This window comes from Nicotiana tomentosiformis, chromosome 9 (assembly GCF_000390325.3).
Source record: "Nicotiana tomentosiformis chromosome 9, ASM39032v3, whole genome shotgun sequence".
Lineage (NCBI taxonomy): Eukaryota > Viridiplantae > Streptophyta > Magnoliopsida > Solanales > Solanaceae > Nicotiana > Nicotiana tomentosiformis.
Window position 1 is genome coordinate 81,606,835 of NC_090820.1, and position 16,124 is coordinate 81,622,958.

General features: G+C 37.1%; 1 non-coding gene across 1 annotated transcript; it reads right to left on the minus strand.

Annotated features, from left to right (window-relative positions):
* Positions 1 to 7,348: 7,348 nt before the first annotated feature.
* On the minus strand, positions 7,349 to 7,436 carry LOC117279624 (small nucleolar RNA SNOR75). The gene has a single exon (XR_004510035.1). It is a non-coding gene; the product is annotated as a small nucleolar RNA SNOR75 (small nucleolar RNA).
* Positions 7,437 to 16,124: the final 8,688 nt, after the last annotated feature.

Consider the following 16,124-nt stretch of genomic DNA (forward strand, 5'->3'; position numbering starts at 1 on the left):
GTGGCTGTCCACCCAATACGGTAGCACGTGTCCTCACCATCTGTGAGAGAATAGAATAATAGAAGTTTATTTTCCGGAATCAACAAATCCGCACGACAAGAATACAAGAAAGTGAAGTTTTCCTAATGGTTCAGTAGCTTCTCAAAGATAAGTACAGACGTCTTTGTACTGATCCACAAGACACTACTAAACCTGCTCAAGACTCGTGAGACCTATGTAACCTAGGCTCTGATACCAACTTGTCACGACCCGAACTAAACATGTTATGATGGTGCCTATCACAGAACTAGGCAAGCCGATAATCACAAATAACCATATATTTTTAAATTGAAAACATGATGACATAAGCTTAACAGTGAAAATCGCATAAATAACTGATAAGAAAATACTGCGACTCAATACAAAATCCCCCAAAATTCGGGTGTCACTGAGTTCATGAGCATCTAAATGACAATACAGTCAAAAACATCAAATACAACTGTCTGGAAAGATAGAATAGTGTTAAATAAAAGGAAAAGAAGGAGAGTTGAGGTCTACGGCCACCAAAGCAGCTACCTCGAAAGTCTCCAAGCAGGAAATGCTCCACGTCTAGCAACCACCATGCCCAAAAGTACCTAGATCTACACACGAAGTGCAGAGTGTAGTATGAGTAAATCCGACACATTGTACTCAATAAGTAACAGGACTAACCTTGGGCTAAAAGTAGTGACCTGCTCAGATAGGTACAGTCCAAATCCAGATAATAACAGTAATAACTCAAAGAGAAATCCAATAATCAGTTTGTAGATAGAACAGAAATGTAGACATGTTTTCTAGTTTTTAACAATTTGAGCACAACACGGATAAAATATGCCAAGTATGACTAATATGAGGTATGTCACATCTCGATATCTACATGTCAAGTATGCATGTCAATTGTAATGCAACACAATGATAAATTCATATACCCATACTCTCGGAGTATTCATCATCACCCAGCACGCTCAATCACTCGGTACTCCTAATCACTCGACAGTCTCAATCACTCAGCATTGTCAATCACTCAGTACTCTCAATCACTCGGCACTCGCACTCAGCACTTATCAGTATCTGTGCTCACTGCTAGTATGTCAGACTCCAGAGGGACGGATCCTGCCCAAGCGCTAATATAAGCGAACAAGGCATGTTGCAGCGTACAGCCCGATCCCATCATGAATCAATAAAGCCTGCTGCAGCGTGTAGACTGATCCCATAAATATCACTCAAAATCAGGCCCTCGGCCTCACTCGATCATCAATCTCTCCAGTCTCTCGGGCTCACAAATCATGACAATCAGCCCAAACAATGACAATATGATGTAACAATAAATGGCAACAAAGACTAGGATATGATATGCAAATGATAGATGCCACTGAGTACATAACTGCAATTTAAGCAAATAATTCGATAGCAGAAACGACCTATGTGGGTCCCAACAGTACCAGCATATAGCCTAAACATAATATCTAACATAGATCACAACTCAATTCCTCTAACACGTGGAGATTAAATGAATAACAACAAGATTAAGTAACTACACAGTTCCATGGAATCAACCGAGTCAAAATTACTACGGTGCACGCCCACTCTCTCGTCACCTAGCATGTGTGTCACCTCAATACCAACCACATAACACGTAGTTCAGGGGTTCATATCCTCGGTACCAAGTTTAGAAGTGTTAGTTACCTCAATCCGCACAAATATCTACTCCAACAAGTGCTTGCCTCGCGAATCGACCTCTGAACGACTCGAATCTAGTTGCATATAACTTAATACAATCAATACGAGTTATAGGAATCAATTCCATATGATAAAGCTAGGTTCTTTAATCAAAATCAAAAGGTCAACTCCGGGATCGTATCTCGGAATCTAACAAAATTTACTAAATCCGAACACTCATTCAATAACGAGTCCAACCATACAAAATTACTCAATTCCAACCTCAAATCATCACTCAAATTCCCAAATCTTGCTCTCCAGGCCCTAGTCCAAAATTTCACAAATTCCACCTTAAACACACATAATCTAGTTGAGAAATTCAACGGGTAATCAATATCAATGAATACAAAATGGTCAAAGGTAGCTTTCCTCTTGAAATCTAGTGAAACCCCTCTCAAAAATTGCCACTACCCGAGCTGGCAAAGTCCAAAATGAGAAAAACCTCAAAACCCTTGATTTTATGAAGTCTGCCAGGCATCTCGCACGTGTGAGCCGAAAATCCGCTTTTGCGAAACGCATCTGCGGTGAAAGCTCCGCACCTGCAGAACTTACTTGGAGTTCCTACACTCTGCATTTGTGCCCTCAAGACAGCATCTGCGGAAGAGCTTCTGCGCCCAAACGTCCGCTTTGGCAGAAGCATCTGACCACCTCAGCCTCACCAATTTCCGCTTCTGCAGACCACCTCTCACATCTGCGACCTAGCAGCCCCCATCTCTCCTTCGCACCTACGCCACTCCTTCCGCATGTGCGATGACACCAGACATCAGGTGCTTCAGTAATCTTCTAAGTGCAAATTTCAATCCGTTAACATCCGAAATCCACCCGAGGCCCCCGGGACCTCAACCAAACATACCAACAAGTCCTAAAATATGATACGAACTTAGTCGAGGCTTCAAACCACATTAAACAATATCAAAAATACGAATCGCACCCCAATTCAAGCCTAATGAAACAAATGGATTTTCAACTTCTACAACCGATGTTGAAACCTATCAAAACAACTCTGATTGACCTCAAATTTTGCACATAAGTCATAAATGAAAAAACGGGCCTATTCCAACTTTCGAAACAAAAATCTGAGCCTGGTGACCACAAAGTCAACTCTCTGTCAAACTTCCCAACTCTGCAAACTTCAGTTTTTCCAACTTTCGCCAATTCAAGCCAAAATCATCTACGCACCTCCAAATCAATATCCGGACACACTCCCAAGTCCAAAATCACCATATGGAGCTCTTGGAACCATCAAAACTCCATTTCAAAGCCATTTACACATGAATCAACATCCGGTCAACTCTTTCAATTTAGGCTTCGAACCTTGGGACTAAGTGTCCCAACTCATTCCAAAACATGCCCGGAACCAAACCAACTACCCCGGTAAATCACATAACAACAAATGAACATAGAATAAGCAATAAATGGGAAAATGGGGCTAAAATACTCAAAATGACCGGCCGGATCGTTACATCTACCTTCCTCATGCTTGACGCACTTCACTTGGTCCAAGTCATGGGCCTTCCTTTCTCGCACCTTGGCTAGCATGTACAGCTTCTTGTCCTCTCCCTTGCCACTAATTTCTTCATACAGGCGTTCAAACGCGGCAGTCTTATCTGCTGTTGTTGACCGCCAATTTTGACCCTCCTTTTTAAAATTAATTTATTTATACTTAATAATTTAGAATGAATGTTTTGAAAATATTTTCAATCAATAAATACCTATTTTACAAAATTAACTAAGTATTAATAGTTGGAAATTAATAATTTAGTATTAGTGTTATGTAATTACCAATATACTTACTATTTTAAGATTATTAAAATAACGTATATATACACCACATAGGCTTTATAATCAATTTAACGAATTACTCCTTAATTTATAATTAATTAGATTACTATCCTAATAATTCGAAATTAGTATTACAATTTAGAAAAAAATTATTTTACAAATAATTAATTGCACTAATTAATAGTATATTTCATAATTATAATTTTACTATATTTTATTAAAAATGATTAATTTAATTTAATTTCAAAAGGGGGTTAAAAGGCTTAAAGGCTATAATTGTAATTCATAATCAAAACACAAAAGGCTACCATTTAAATTAATTCTAGCCCAATACATAAGCCCAATCCGAAAAATGACCTAGGTGCAATTACCTTTTCTCCACTTTTACAATTCATACCACTCCCATTAGACCAATCCACTCCTGCCATGTCACCCATCTCCCATCCTCACAAAACAAACACAACAAATCTGGACCGTCCGTTTCTTAGATCAATGACTCACGATTTTAACCATATTTTCTCTTTAATCTTTTAACGCCCTGAGATTTAATCTCGACCGTTGGATCTCAAGGATCCAACGGCCATAAAATTTTCCAACAAAAAATATTTTAACACCAAAATACCAGGACTGTTGATAATCTGATCCAACGGCCCAGATTTCGTCTCCCCATATTAACCTAGAGACGACCCCCCCTCCCCCCCCCCCCCCCGCTTCCCAACTCTCTCTAACCCTAAATCATTTCTACCCATACTCAGCCGCCCCTTCTTTCCCTTTCCTTTCTATTATCTCAACTCCCATCACCCTAATCAATCAAGAAAGCCTTGCACAAATTCATGCAAGGTCTCAAATCACCGAGAGATTCATCCTTACTGTCTCATGCATCCGTGAGTCCCGCTGAACCTTTCCTCTTTCACCGATCAAATTTGAAATCCCCAAATCCGAACCCTAAGACTCAAAGGTTAAATTTCAAATCTCTAGATTTCTTTGTGCGCTGTTGAATCAGATCATGCATGAGCACACTTCAGAGCCTCATCATGATTATTCGAGGTCCAGAGATCAAATGAAATGACCTCTAGACATTGGGGCTTACTCGATGGTCCTTGCCTTCAAACGGCCAATTTCCGCTCAAGTAAACTTTCTTCATCATTTTTCCCTCTGTCTCCTTAGATTTTTCCTGATTTTGCTTGCATCACCACTCCTTATCACTCTCCACTGTCGTGGTTTGAATCTGAAACCCTAATACTCAACGGCTTAATATCAGTCTTAAATGCTCTAAAGAGAAACACACCGACTACATCTATCATTTTGAGAAAATTAAGATACATTAGAGTATTGCTTAGAAATTTTCGTTTGAAGTTCGAGTTTTACTGATCTCTGCTTCTCTCTTTATTTCTTGTTCTGAGTTTTTTTACTAGTTGAAAGCTGAGCTTTTGGTTTCCTAAACGGCTCATTTGAGTACTCATTTGGTTCGCTGCCACAAAGGAGGTCAGTAAAACCTCGACCCTATTCTTATTGTCCGTTTAAATTACTAAGTATAAATTGTTCTGTTATTGAATGATATTGTTAGTAATGTATTAGTGGTTGAATGTTTTATATACTTGTTAATGACATATTGTTGTTAAGTAGGTTCTGAGATCATGAATTTCCTTTAGTTATTGAAATTAGGATTCTATAATGATTCCAATGAATATTTGATGACCTATCTCTATTGTTAAGTCTTAAGAACAGCTTAATAACTTTCAAACTAGCCTGATATCTAGATAGTCAATCTGAGTCCTGCCTATCGAACTCTAAAAAGTAACTAGGTGTTCATCCTTCTTCGGGAAACTAGAGTTAGCTATCACCAAATCAAACACCTTGGCAAAATCCAACAACGAAGTTCCACCTCCGTTCCTAACTCAAAAATCAAAGCCTCCATGCACATCATCGTAACCCCCAGATGCTGCCCCAATATGGCCATTGAAATTTTCTTCTATGAGAAGCTTCTGAGTGTGCGGGATACCACGCACAAACTCATCCAAGTTTTTCCAGAAGCGCCTTTTAACCTCCTCGTCCAAGTCCACTTGGGGAGCGTACACACTAATCACGTTTAAGGTAAAAAAAAAAAAAAAAAACATAATTTTAGAGTACCATAACTTGTTCTTACCAGATATCCCTATCAACCAAAATTCCTACCTTATTCTTGCTCCTCACGCGACTAGAGTACCATAATTTAAACTCGTCTATATCCAGTGTCTTATCTCCCACCCATTGCGTCTCCTGGAGACAAGCTATATCGATCTTCCTCTTATGGAGGGACCTTACCTTACCATCATTCAGAACAGTCACTATAAGCAAGACATATGTTACTTGAGATGATAAATTGGTGCAAGTTTAAGTAATCACGAGGCCGCTTTGACAAAATAGTAATAATAATAATAATAATAATAATAGAAGTTCACTACTAAGTCTAAATATTACTCCCAACAAGTAGTTATCACCTATATGAATTTTTCTCTTCAATTCTAACATTTTTTAAGCCAAGTCTATATGTATTCCAAGAATTTGTAACTTTTTCGAGACAATTTATTTCAATGTAATGTAATGTTTACCCTCTCTCTTTTCAAACCTTTCCCGCCGTAGTCATAACTATGGACCGGTACAGTTGAAAAAATATTTTACTTGTGCAAACTCAACATCCTAAATTGCTAGAGTATTATGAGCTAAGTTCATGTTGTACTAAGTTAGGTATTATAACTTTTGATTATGTTTTTGCAAAAGAGAAAACTTCAATTGTTCAAGAGTTGTTTGTTATACCGATTAGAGACTTAAGATCTACAAAATCAGGTAGTATGTTTTTTCAAATCTTATCCTAATTATATATAATATGCTGGGGATTACACAAAACTTATAACAATACATTTGATGTAGAAAGACACTCTTTTGCAAAAAGAATTAAACTTCAAGAAACACAAAGGACCATAAAAGGATGAAAAACTTATTAATTTCTTTTTATTATTTTTGCTACGACATTAGATTGGAAAACTTTGCTTCTATGAAATTTGAGAATCGTTTTAACATAGTTGATTGATTAATTGTCCAAAAATCACTAAACTGCCCACTAAGCGGAAAATCATCTCCCAAAACTATGCACATAAATTATTGTTCTTTTTTTATGTAAATAGAGATACACTTTTCATAAGAATTTTGCTAGTTATACAATGTAAAACAAAAAACCAGACACAAATCAATTGAAAAATCAAGCACACAAATTATGAAAGAAGAATAATCATAAACATAATTAGCAATAATTGCGGTCAGAGTTCAAACTTCAAAAGTACTAGAAAAAGAAAAGGCAGTGGCTCAAAAGTGCTTGAAAACAATCATAGCTACCCCTCAATTAGTTAAATGAAAGGTACCTCAATCGTTTGAGAAAAACAATTTCTCATCATTGCCACATTAGTCATAAAAATATCGTTTATACAACCTTCCCAAAAAAATCTAACAAAGATTATTTTTCAAATATACAAAAGTTTTGGAAAAAAACAATAACAAAAAAAATATACTACATCCATCCCTAAGGTCTACATTTATGTGACTATTTTATTCAATAAATGTGATTTTACGTGATTATAAATTAATTCATTACAATAAAATAATAATTTAAAATTAAACTAATAATAAATATAAAATATAATTCTATTAGGACAGCCAAAAAAAAATATGTCATTCAGTCCACTTGAAACTAAATTTGTTTTGTTAAGAACTAAACCAACAGAAGCAAAATCAAGTAAAGGGAAAGGCAAAGAAAAATAACAACAAAAAAATGAAGAAAATGGGTGAAATGAATTCCTCTCAGACAAATGCCTCGAATTGTCTTCACGATTTTAAGAATGGATTTCATCAGACTCGTCATCTTAGTTTGTTCATCACAGAGGAATCAAAAACAAACACACACACACACACACACAGTGGAAAGAGAGTAAAAAAATACGAAGAAAAATGATTGCTCTAATGATATATGAAAAGGAAAATCGATTACTCTCTGCAAAGAGATAGATTGAGCAAAGCTGACGAACTAGTTTCTACTTATAGGCGTGACTTACTTTAGGGTTTAGCTTTTGGGCTTTCTATCCGGAAAGAGCTGCTTAGTTGATTTCTCTCTCTCTCACACACACACATAGTGGGCTAAGATTGGGTAGCTAAACTCGGTCATGTGGGCTTATCTGGCCCAGTTCGTTTTCGAAATTATCTGGCCCATTTAGCTACACAGTAGCAAAAAATTACAGAAATATGGCACTTTTTGGAGCGGTCCTTAACTTTTGACTCTGCTTGCTTTTTGCATCAAAATTTTAAGGTTAAAACCTAAAAGTATTGTGCATGGGACAAGGGAGGGACAATACTTGTTAAACTTGAATTTATGCCCATAAGATAAGCGGGGATAAAAATTTAAGATCATTAACTATGAGGAATATTTGTGTACTTTACCCAAACAGTAGAGCTAAACAAGATTTAAGTTGTACACCCGAATTATGATAGGTAGAAATAGCCACGGATTTGTTTGGAAACAAATGGAATTAAGGTTGTTGACTTGTTGTATTGTTGATTTGGATTTTATTTTACGATTGAAACTCAATTTGCCTAGTGTTTTGGGGCTTAAAAGGTGACGAAATCCATTTGAAACTTTGTTTAGTGCGGTGAAGAAACTTGGTTCTTAGAAGGGTAAAGAACGAACAGAGAGGAGGAGGAGAAAGAGAAAACAAGGGGGAAGGGATAAGGTTTATCGAATTTGAGAAAAATAGATTTAGAAGCAGTTTTTAAAAGTTTGGTCAAATAATAATTGCTGCTCAGAAGTGCTTTTCAAATTAATTAGCCAAACACAAACTGGTTCTAACCAAAATTACTTTTGAAAAAAACACTTTTGAGAAAAAAGTACTTCTCAAAATAAGCTGATTTTTGCTATAAATAGTGGGGTAAAATAATGTATCAACTATCCGTTAAGTAGTAGTGGATTGAGAAGATTCGATTTCTCATTAAATGCAACTCCAATTAAACAGTACGTAATACCTTTTTATTTATTTATTTTTGACATATTTAGAATTACTAGAACAAATGATATTTGTCGGAAAGTGCAAAATTGTATGGATATGATTTTTATTTTGTATCTTGGTGATGTTCGACAAAAAAAATACAAATATTTAACTATTGTTGCCTCATATTCTAGTCATTTTAATCATCTTTTGAGTATTAATTATATTACTTTATACTTAATATTATATTTTAACTATATAAGAATAAAACGGTACGAAGATGAAAAGATTTGGAGCAAAATTGAATAAAACTCGAAAGAAAAACAAAAGAATAAAGAGTAAGGAGATAAAGGGGACACCCTTTCGTGTTTGTCCCCCCCAAGTAGAAGACAAAAACAAATCAGGAAATACAATTCAAAGTAAGCTAGGAATTGGAATTGCAAATCGTCCCTGGTTCCGGCGCTAGGCCAGCGCGTCGCGCTTGCCTGGATGCTGTGTTGGGTGATTTTTCCTATTTCATTTGGGACAAGGTTATTTCGGCTCTATACTGTCCCAATTCGTATAAAAAGAGTAATAAATCTAATTTGAAGGGGATCTAACATACTTTAAAGAAGAATTCACGTACGGGAATACAAATCATGCTTGGAGGAGGCTTTTAACTAGCTTTTCTTCTCTTCTCTTTCTTTAATCTTATAGTTTATCAGTTTTAGGGTTGTGAGTGCTACATGAACGTTGTAGTTTGAACCTTGAATTGTTCTTATTATTTTATCTTATTAGTTTATTTATTCAATCTTGCGCTTAATTATTCGATTGCTTGATCACCAATTGAATTCTATTTATGAATCTAGGATTGAACTCGAGAGAGGGATTTCTATATTGCATATAGGATTGAGTAGAGTAAGATCATGAACCTTAATTACGGAGAATATATTTGCGGTTAGAATAGAGATATGCTTAATCACTATTGCTTGGTTACTATACGGCAATTATTAACGTGTTCTTGTTAATCCTAATTCCATAGGAATATAGGTGTTATGTTAGTTTAAATAGGCGAATAGCACTTCAGGAGAATACTACGAGTAATATTAACCCTATCAATCAATAAACCAGATAAATTAATTAAACAGTTTAAGTAAAAGACTCAATGGGATTGTTAGTTAACCCATAGCTCTCGAATATTTTCTCCCATTGAATTTGTCTTTAAGCTTACCGGCTTGTTGTCTGTAATCACTTAGTTTGCTACTCTAGAGTAGTTTTAGTTAAATATTTATACTTTAGAAAAATACTTGAATAGATTAATTGTCTTAGTTTAATTTAGTAAATAGTTAATCACAAGTTCATGTGGGTACGATATCTGGACTTACAATCCTATATTACTTGTACGACCATGTATATTTGCGTGTGCGCTTGGGAGCAACACGTTTTTGGCGCCGTTGCCGGGGATTTAGAAATTAAATATTTTACTATATTAGATTTTTATATTTTATCTATTCAAGTTTTTAATTATAGTTTAGTGCAGTGAGTATTGCATGTGTTTACATGACATCTTTGGAAAAAAAAGGTGGTAGAATTGTAAGTATTCTTATTTTTGTGATCCTTGTCCATATTGTAGAGGACCCCGCTTGTGACAATAATGTAAAAATATTTCCAAGACTGAGTTGTGTGCATCATCTCAATCCTGTACTATTTGTAGTGGCATTGGAATACAATTCAAAGCAAGCAAGGAATTAAAATTGCAAATCATCTCTGGTTCCAGCGTTAGGCCAGCGCAACGGGCTGGCCTGGACGCTGCGTTGGGTGATTTTTTCTATTTCTCCCGGTACAAAGTTGTTTCGGTCCTACACGGTCACAATTCATATGAAAAAGGTCCTAAACCTAATTTGGAGGGGATCTAACATACTTTAAAGAGGAATTTACGTACGGGAATGCAAACCACGTTTGGAGGAGGCTTTTAACTAGTTTTTCTTCTTTTCTCTTTCTTTAATATTATTATTTATTAGTTCTAGGGTTATGGGTGCTACATGTACATTGTAGTTTGAAGCTTGAATTATTCTTATTATTTTATTTTATTAGTTTATTTATTCAATCTTGCGCTTAATTATTTGATTGCTTGATCACCAATTGAATACTACCTACGAATCTAGGATTGAACAGGATATGGAATTCTACATTGCATATTGGACTGAGTAGAGTAAGATCTTGAACCTGAATTACGGGGAATAAATTTGTGGTTAGGATAGGGATATACTTAATCGTCTTGCTTGATTACTATACGGGAATTATTAATGCGTTATTGTTAATCCTAATTCTATAGGAATATAGGCATTATGTTAGCTTGAATAGGCGAGTAGCACTTCGGGAGAATACTATGAGTAATATTAACCATATCAATCAATAAACCAGATAAATTAATTAGACAGTTTAAGTGAAAGACTCAACAACATTGTTAGGTAACCCATAGCTCTGGAATATTTTTTCCCATTGAATTCGTCTTTAAGCTTGCCGGCTTGTTTTTTGTAATCGCTTAATTTGCTACTCTAGATTAGTTTTAGTTAAATATTCATCCTATAGAAAATTGCTTGAATAGATTAATTATCTTAGTTTAATTTAGTAAATAGTTAATCTCAAGTCCTTGTGGGTACGATATCTGGGCTTACAATCCTATATTACTTGTACGATCACGTATACTTGTGTGTGCGTTTGGGAACAAGAAATTTTTGGCGCCGCTGCCAGGGACTTAGAAATTAACTATTTTACTGGATTAGATTCTTACTTTTTATCTATTCAAGTTTTTAATTGTAGTTTAGTGTAGTTAGTATTATATTTTTTTTACATGACATCTTTGAACAAAAAGTGGTGGAATGATAAGTATTCTTGTTTTTGTGATCCTTGTCCATATTGTAAAGTACCCCAATTGTGGCAACAATGTAAAAATATTCCACGACCGAATTGTGTGCACCATCTCAATCTTGTACTATTTGTAGTGGCTATTGGAATAATTGTCCTAAGTGTTGTTATCCTACTCCAGTCCCTTATTATGATGATTCTAATAATTCTTGTGAGTTTGACAAGAGTAATGAATTGGATGATGTGGAACATGATGTTCTATTTCTTGATATGCACAGGAAATTATCAAAGGACTATGGAGGTTTCCGTGAAAATATTATGAATGAGATGCAACACTTTATAGAAGGAAGAGTTAAATTGAGACAAGAGATCGACCAATTTGGTAGTTCTATTCACGGCTTGGAGGCTCAATTGTGTACAAAGGTTGTTGCATCTAATACCCAACGAAATAGTTATGAGTTGTGTGAAGCTGAAAAGGAGCTTATACGCCAAATTAAGGAGCTAAAAGTGAAGAGTCAATCATTAGACCGTACTTTTGTTGATGATGTCAATTTTGAGAAAAAGTACACTAGAGTCATGTGAGGAAGTATATAATATTGCACTTGAAGACTCTAGAGTGTGTACATATGAGAATGTCAAAAGTAAAGTGTTTTTAGAGTTGAAGTATATTAGACCTCATTCTAAACACTTTTCAACATTATGTTTGGTGGGTGACACGAAAATTGATCCATCCGAGCCTATGGAGGAGTCAATGGATGAGGAACAAAGTGCTTATATTATGAAATTTGTGATACCTAGAACACAAAATGACATACCTCACTTAAGGGCCAAGAAGTGCAAGATGTGATATCTATTGCTTGGTTCTTTTATTTTCACACCACCGCCCCGGGAACGTGATAGAAATTGATGCAAAATTGGGGGTGCAATTCATATCCTCAAAGTGGAAGAAAAAGTGGTGAAAGTGATGGCATCATGCCGTGACGTTAAATCAAGCGCTTCTTGGGAGGTAACCCAACTCTACTATTTCTTTTTGTTTTTGTTTTTTTTTTAATCGTGTAATTCTTTGTATTGCTGGTTTTATATTTTTTGTAGGAGTAGGAGTATGGAATCAAAGCCATTAGGCATGTTAAAAAGAGAGCAGGTGGTTGGAAATAAGTGTGGGATGACCGCACAAAGGACCATATTTGGGAGAAGTCTAAGTATCCCGTAAGTGGCTAATGTTTCGGCCTTTGGCCTACCAGGGAGGACCTTTTGCCCTCTTGTTATTTATAGTGTGTTTAACAACCCGACCAGTTGTTTTGATTTCTAGATTCTCGTTCGCTAAATTAAGACTCCCCGTATGTGCTTTTACTATTTTATGACTTGCGGGGATGGTTGGTTTGATTTTGGAAAGGTTAGGGTTGAAATCAGAACACTTAGTTCCTTAATAGTGGCCTAAGGTGGCCAAGTTTGACTTGAGTCAACACTATGATTAAATGACCTGAGAACCGGGATTTGATGGTTCCAATATATTCATATGATAATTTTGGACTTGGGCATGTGATCGGATCAAGTTTCAGGTGATCCGAGAGCGTTTCGGCACTTAATGTTGAATGTTGGCACCTAGAAGGTTTTCAAGTTTTTTAAATTTGGTTTGAAGAAGACTTTGGTATTATCGATGTCCGTTTGAGATTCCAAGCCTGCGAATAGGTTCGTATGGTGATTTATGACTTGTATGCAAAATTTGGCGTCATTCCGAGTTGTCTAAGTATGATTCATCGCATTCAGAGCTAGTTGAAGAAGTTTGAAGTTCATACATTGATTAATTCGGTTTTAGGGTGAGATTCTTAGTTTCGATGTTATTTTATGAGTTTCGAGGCTTCGAGCAGGTTCGTATTAGTTTTACAAACTTGTTGATGCATTTGGACGGGGTCCCAGGTAGCCCTGGTGAGTTTTGGACCACTTAAGCTAAGTTCAATTTCAGAAATTTGTTGTTCTAGTTTCCTTCTTCGCAAACGCGGAGAGGGCCTCACATTCGTGAAGAAAGAAATAGGGATGGGGACTTTTATTCTACGCGTTCGCGATAGCAGGGTTGCGATCGCAAAGCTTTGGAACACTGGCCTCCACGTTCGCAATCCCCTGGGCACATTCGCGTTCACGTAAAAGGCCTGGGCCTTGGGCTGGTCAAGTCAAATGCCCTTCGCATTTGTGAAGGGCGGGTCACGTTCGTGAAGTTGGGCGGGGTATGGTCTTCACGTTTACGTGGGTCTCTCGCGATCGCGAAGAAGCTTTTCAGGGGCCTTGGTAGATTTGCCTTCGTGATCGCGAGGGGCATATTCGCGATCGCGAAGAAGGAAGGCCTGGGCAGTGTCAAGTTTTAAAAAACAGGACTTAGGCCATTTTCTCCCATTTTCACTTTGCTTGGCCTATTTTGGAACTCTTGAAGGGGGATGTTTCATCTAACACTTTAATGTAAGTAATTTCTACCCAATATGAGTTTAATACATATATTATGGGTAGATTTTAATATGTAAATTGTGAAAGTTTTAGGAATATGTTGAAAAACATAGGTTTTGGTAAAAATGAGATTAAATCCCGAAAATAATTATGGAATTTTGTAAAAATTATATATTTGAGTTCGCAAGGTTATGGGTAACAGTTATTTACGAAAGTTTCCGGAATCTGGGTACGAAAGACCGTACGTAGCTAAAAATCATGCTTATATCTAGGTAGACTTAGGACCTTACCATGCAATACTTGTATTATTTGAACCCAACTTGTTAGTTTAATTACTTAAATTTATAATTAAAATCAGATATGGAATTTTATGAGATCGAGCTTTATTATCTTGAGTTTTGGTGGAATACTTGATTGATGGTGGAAATTGTGCCTTCTTTGAGTATTATTCCTGTGTTTTAGTCATTGAATGTAGTTTGTATAGTTCCCCTATTCATGTGTATTGGTCTGAACACCTCGGCAGTATATTTAGATGTATCTATGGTTCGTACCGGTTGACCATCGACAATGTGCACACTATTCAAGATCGGGCCGTACGACCTCTGCATAAATTGTGCGTGATATTGCTAGGAGTCTGAGAATACTTGATAATTCCTTCTTGACATGAGATTTGATAATTACTTGGTGGCTCTTCCGTGCAAAAATTGGCATGTGATAATTGGAAGTTTTAAATTGATATTATGTTCAAGAATCATTATTTATTGTTTCTTCTTCCATTGTTACTGTTGTATTTCATGCCTATTTATAATTATTGCATGTTATTTATTGACCTCTAGTAAGTGTCGATGTCTACCCTTCGTCACTACTTCTTCAAGGTTAGACTAGATACTTACTGGGTACATGATGATTACGTATTCACGCTACACTTCTACATAAATTGTGCAGGTACTGAGGCAGGTACATCTGGTGTCCATCCAGGCGCGCATCCGTTATCTGGAGGGCTAGTGGTGAGCTACTTTCCATGCTCTATTCTGCAGTACCCAGAGCCTCCTCATGTTGAATTTATTATTTCTATCTATTTTTCTTCAGACAATAGTTGTAGGGGTTTTTGTATATTCTACTAGATTGCTCGTGCACTTGTGAGATTGACTGGGTGATTTTTTTGTGCTATCTAAGTTAGTCGTAGTACTCTTTCTTTGTGTAATATTTGTTTTTAAAAAATATAGGTCTCACATAGGTCTCACAAGTCATAAGTTCTAGGTTATGACAGCTTGGTAATAGAGCAATAGGTTCACATAGGTCTCACAAGTCATAAGCAGGCCTAATAGAGTCTTGCGAATCAGTGCGGAGACTTCGGTACTTATCTTCGAGAGGCTATAGTGTGTTAGGAAACTTCTCCTTCTTCATGTCCCAACGTGTAGTTGATGTTGTGCTAAGTATATTTCTCTTATTCTCATAGTGATGGTGAGTACGTGCACGACAAATGTACTCGACGGTAAAGGAGCTGCTCCCCCTGTTGGTAGAGGCTGAGGCAGAGGCCGAGGGAGGGCTCCGGCTCCTATTAGAGGACGATGGAGTCCTAGAGTTTCTCTCGTTGTACCACTAGTGGATCCAGTGGAGGATCCTGTCATTGAGGAGCAAGGTGAGGTGCCTGCAGCTGAGCTGACCCCGATAGATTTTATGACTGCACCGACATTTCAGGAGGTCATGGGCCGTATGCTGCGGTTCATGGATTCTATGACATATGCTGGTTTATTTCCCGCAGACCCAACCACATCTCAGGAGGGAGGGGAATCAAAGACCCCTACCGCTCAGGCTGCATTGCATGCTGCTTCCGTATATCAGATCCCAGGTGCACTACCTGCGGGCAGGGCTCAGCCAGTACAGAGGCTATACCAGAGCCCAGACCAGCCGCGACCGTCAATCAGTAGAAGCAGTTCAACAGGTGGACCAGGCTACATCCCCTTGTCTTTGGTGGTGAACGACATGAGGACCCACATTACTTCATTGATTGTTGTAGGGACATGCTACATAACATGGGAGTATTGGAGTCCAACGGGCTGGACCTCACCAAATTTCAGTTGGAGGGCAAGGCCCGTAGATGGTGGCAGTCTTATCTCTGTCGCAGGCCAGCAAGTTCACCTCCCTTTACTTGGGATTAGTTCACACGTTTATTTTTGGAGAGATATATTCCACCCTCTCAGAGGGAAGAGTTGGGGGGTCAGTTTGAGCAGCTCCAGCATGGTCATATATCAGTGTCTGATTATGAGGCGATGTCTCTGAGTTGTCTCGCAACACACTTATGATACTTCC